The sequence below is a fragment of the Cydia pomonella genome, chromosome 23 (assembly GCF_033807575.1).
Source record: "Cydia pomonella isolate Wapato2018A chromosome 23, ilCydPomo1, whole genome shotgun sequence".
NCBI lineage: Eukaryota > Metazoa > Arthropoda > Insecta > Lepidoptera > Tortricidae > Cydia > Cydia pomonella.
The window spans coordinates 4,913,055-4,918,452 of record NC_084725.1 but is presented as its reverse complement, the minus strand read 5'-3'; the positions used below and the strand labels follow the sequence as shown (position 1 = coordinate 4,918,452).

General features: G+C 35.4%; 1 long non-coding RNA gene across 2 annotated transcripts; it reads left to right on the top strand.

Moving 5' to 3' along the window:
• The first annotated feature begins 806 nt into the window (after positions 1-806).
• LOC133530670 (uncharacterized) lies at positions 807-4,237 on the top strand. 2 transcript variants are annotated; one of them, XR_009801356.1, is made up of 3 exons: positions 1,415-1,876; positions 2,199-2,622; positions 3,537-4,237. It is a non-coding gene; the product is annotated as an uncharacterized LOC133530670 (long non-coding RNA). The 2 variants fall into 2 exon arrangements; XR_009801355.1 differs by having other exon boundaries at positions 807-2,622.
• The last annotated feature ends 1,161 nt before the right edge of the window (positions 4,238-5,398 follow it).

The window sequence follows — 5,398 nt, the reverse complement described above, 5'->3', positions numbered from 1 at the left end:
TGGATGGAGGACGGGGTAGTGGGTAGTGGACATACACCAAACCGCTGCGTGGACATTGTAAAGAAGACCTGCCAGAGCCTATTATAATATATGCACAAAATAACGATCTCATGTTGTCGCGACCCTCAGTCGTGAGGAAACGAGGAAGAAGGAAGGTAGCTCAATTATTGATCTCCTAATACGACATTACTATCCAAATTATCTTTAAATTGTATTAGCTAATGCTGCTCAAAGACCACCACCTAAATGATAAGTGGGCATACGACACATGTTGAACTTCTTCCTTGTTGACATCATTTCGGCTTTGAGTCCGTATAGCTATACCTAAAAAATAGATTGATGCAAATGGTTCTTATTTTAACTGTAAGCTCCTCTAAGACTCAAACATATTTAAATAATTTTAAACATCTCAAAATATGTCAAGCGTACATTCGATCACGCCAGTAACCCGCTTAATAGTTATTTTTTTTTACTAGGGGACAAATATGTTGTTTTTACGCGAAAAAGATTTCAAAACTAAACTACCAGTTTAGCGAGTCACTTTGCTACTCTTGAGAATAAAATGCAACTTTCTCATGAGCTTTCGAGGAGCCTTTACGAGCTGATGTGGTGTAAAATAATTTTAACAATCGATTCCTCCTTCTAAAAAATAGTAAAATTCCCATTAACAGAATGTATGTTGAAGGCATATCCACACTAGCGCTGCCTTCGATAGTCCCGTTACGTCGCAGTGGCGCACGAGCACATCCCTGAGATGCTGCGCTAGGGTTACCCATCAATGAGTTTGAAGTAAGTATTATAAAGAAATTTCAGTTTAGTAGTTCACTGAGGAAATTATATAAAAATATAGGACCTCAAAGATTCACCTATTTAGTTTTTGTAACTTCTTATATGAAAAAAACAAAAGTTTTTTTTACTTTATTGAATATGAAAAAAGCTACAAATGGCGGAATTAATGAGTCATGGCATTCTCTACAAGTCAACCACAAGGCCGAACAGAAAAATGGTGTTTCATTCATTTTATAAAAAAAAAATAGTTGCAATAATTTTATTAGAAACTAAATATTTCACTGTCAAAAACGTAATGTTCTAGCTTTTCAAGACGGCTTCAACTTGATTGTGACGTCACAATCAAGTACCATTTAGTCAGGGGCGTTTCTCACGTAGAGTACAATTGTCAGACTTTGACTGTCGTTCCTGACTTTTAGATTCCTTTAATGCAATGAGTCTAATATAGATATTTGGTCCTCAAAACGACCCTGAGAGCCTACCGTAAATAAACAAAAAATTTAATTTTGCAACGCTAAAAACTAGTGACTATGGGATTAGTTGCCAAGCTGACCCCTAGCTCCCATGAGCCGTAGCAAAAATGCTGGGATAACGCGAGGAAGATGATGATGATGAGATTTTGTTGGGCAAGAACCTCTCGAGAAAGAGCGATATAAAGGCAGATAAAGAAATTTAAATTTTTGTTTTTTTCTGTAGGGGCTCTGATCGACTACTGATACTATTAATAAAACTAGTCATCTAGCCTATAATGTAGAATGTGGCAACCCTATCGCATCCGGCTGGGAGTGGGTAAGCGGGTTATGTCACGCGGGAAAGAGGTTACTGCCAAGGTGGATCACGCGGTACAGGCGACGGGTTTACATAACGTGTGTACAAAAAATGTACAGCCAATTTGATTAACCGCTATTGAAGTCACAACTCACAATTTGAATAACAACTTTACGTGCGAAGATTACTGCGAATAACGACAAATGAATATCTAATCAAGTTAAAATTTTGAAGGTTTAGGGGCCGTGCGCGTTGAAGGGTCTGCCATCTTGTAGCCTGAATCGGAAACATAAACTATACATTGACACTACACACCAAAGTAAGTGCTGCCCTATACAGTCCACGTGTACAGTCAGCGTCAAATACTTTGTAGCAACCTAAGTAGCCAAATAGTTCGGTACACCATATATTTAGTATGGTGTACCGAACTATTTGGCCACTTTGACTGCTACAAAGTATTTGACGCTGACTGTACAGTCAACCAATTTGATTCCTAGGCCACTATAGAACCATGCCATAATGACTTCTACGACAGTACTTATTGAGTGATGCATGTCAAGTATATAGTAGTTAAAGCGACAAGGTTCTATAGTGGACTAGGATTCAAATTGGTTGACTGTACGTTTCCTTGTGCATTGTAGGTTATGCCATCTTGTGGTTACATTGGAAATTGGAAGCTTAAACTTGACATTTACATATCACGCCAATAAACAGGGGGTGCCTGTGCTGCCCCCTACAGTTCATGCACGTTCCCTATAATGTACTTGGAACGATGCAATTTTGTTTGCGATTTCCAACTATTGCAAAATATTTGCAATTTTAAATTGCCAAAATCTGTACGTGTTTATAACAAAAAAGATAATATATTTTCGGGAAATGTGAAGACATGGATTCGTAAATATTTGGGAAATGGAATATATATTGATTTGGCGTACATTGGACAACAGTATTAGCACAATCAAACAGCATTGAACTGCACATAAGTAATTCCTCATATATTGAATTTTAATAATCAATTATTGTAATACAATGAAGTTATCTACGTCCATTTCATTCATAACACTGGTAAGTACCACTACATTAAATAAAAATATTTTGAAGGTATTAATGAGTCTTTAAAACTACCTAGTCTACAGTCATTAGGGTCTACTTGCAGCAGTCTACGCAGATTTAGTCTGTTCTATTCCTAAAAGTTAAGTAGAGAACTGTTTTTCCTAATCAAACAATGAATTCGCCATTTTTTATTAGATCTGACGTTCATAATACTGTTTACAGTACATATGGTGCTACTTTACCGCACTAGTGCGAAAATTAACATATTAGGTTACTATGTCGAACATTTAAAGGGCCATATGTACTGTAAAACGTTGTACGATACATGTGCGAATAGGTAATTCGCAACTCGTGTCAATTTAAAACACTTCCTTCGGTCGTGTTTTAATTTATCGCCACTCGTTTCAAATTTCCTATTTTTCGCACTCGTGTCGTAATGTACTATTTACGAACAAGGTCAACCGGGATAAATGCGACGATGGTTTTATTGCGTCTATTTGAGCTATTTAATAAACAACGCGAATTGGGTACTTGACACATGTTGAATATTATAACAAAATTTAGTTAAATGGATAGAAAATCAGCCATCCATTATAAAAAGAGTGGAATTTAAAAAAATATGTTGAGATTTAAAAAAATACAAGGCTCTAAAGTCACAAAAAAAAATTGACGAATATGAGGAAGTGGTTGAAAAAAGGGTTTGCAAGATTAAAAAAAAATAGTTACATACGAACAAGAACATGTCAAGTTAAATAAAAGCTTGTAATAAAACATAACATAGAGGGCGTTCTGAACATAGGTATTTGAGAAATAATAAATAAACGCAATTATTCCATATTTGCAGTTTCCCGGTTAACCTCGTACATTTTTTCAATGTACAGCTTTAACTGTGTACATATTTATTAGACTCATTTTTCTACAATCAGGTAACATATATAACAGCAGTCCCTCAACCAGACACAAACATCCAAATCCAACATTACGACGGCCCCGTGTACCTCGGCACTCCAGCGCCAAACTGCTGTCCCTTCTGCAATTCGATAATTAAACCCATAGACGGAAAAGAATGCGAAACACCAGAAAACTGTCCACAAATCTATGGAAACACATATGAAAACGAACCTTATGGTATAACTATATCTTTAGATGCAAAAGACCCATGTGAAAATGACAAAATAGCGCTTGGAAAGATCAATTTGGGAGCAGAAAACTGTAAACCTATGCTACATACATCAATCCATAATATTCCAGTCAATTGTAAAAACGATGGAAATACTTGGTCACCGTTTGGAACTTCGCCTTGTACGGAATGTAAACCGTTGTCGAATTACCTGCCTATAAACACAGCGTGCCAAAATACTTGCCAAGTACCGATACTCACGTACAGTAACAGTGGTACGAGTACCAATGAGGAACCGGTACTTGTTCCGCAAAAGTTTATGTACTCGTTGATACTCGATGGTGAGGTCGGTACGAATCAGAATGGGTGTGATAGCAGGATGTATTATTATTGAGTTTGTGTTAAGAATTCATTGTCATTTTTGCTTGTTCAGAGTTTCATATTACTTTTAGGATATCATATGAAGCGTGAATAATGTAATGTTTATTAAAATGCCAAACACAGTAATGCGTATTATTATTTACAAAGTAACCTATAACTTGAATTTGGCTTAGATTTAATACGGTACAGGATGCGGATCATTAACGCTCCGTAGCGAACGAAACGCAACTGTCTCTGTCGCACTATTAAGGAAGAGTGATGGAGAGAGATAACTACCCTACGCTACAGAGCGTGAACGATTGGCATCTCATCTATGTATCTAGTTAAGAATAGATTTTAGCTCCAAATTTTTTATTTTGTGTATTGTGATATCAAATTGTGATTTGTGGTCTATATGAGCAGAAACCTATTAATAATCTCGATACTTATGATAAAAAAAAACGGGAAAGGTCAAAATACAATAAGTCAAAATAAAATAAAAGTTCAAAATCATAAAAGCAGACTTAAAGGTTACTAGCTATTTGTACCCATCCATAAATATGTTTTTTGTCTTTATTATGCAACAAACCCTTATATTTCTCAGTAATACAGACCCTACTCATTCCACGTGCCTAAACTTAGCAAACGATGTACATTTCGTGCAATCCTAAATGTATTTTGCAAGCGGCAATTGCAGTGTTTTGCAAACCTTACGTCATGCTGAAGCCTCTGTTGTTAATTTGCCATGAGGTAGATTTACATGATCTACCTTAAAAAATTACCTAAATATACTGAAAAATTACCTAAGTATACTGAAGCCCAAAAAATACCTAAATTAAATAACGATATTTTTACCTAAATTGTTAATTGAAAGTATCCTTAAAAAATACTACTGAAGTTTATACTTAGCGGTGTTTTTTTAAATGCACATGTTTTACATCCCTCGAAATTATTTGAAATCCTTTGAAATAAATCCCTTGGTTATGTAACAATCTAATATTCCTAGATAATAACATTTGGCCAATTTACTATAAAATCTGGGATATAAAAAAAAGGTTAACAAAAAAATCTGAACGAAAACGTCAAAAACTCGCTTAATCGATTTTCAAAGCGAATTGTCGACGAAGAGGTAACATTGTTCGTGTCTAATTCATAACGGCCATTTTTTTTTCTGCGGGAATCCATGAAATCGAAAAATATTAGAATAGGTAAAAAAAAAATACTATCGGAGTTTGACATAAAAGTAAATATGGCCTACTATGCCATATCTTACAACTTACAACTTCTGAAATCCTTACAACTTACACA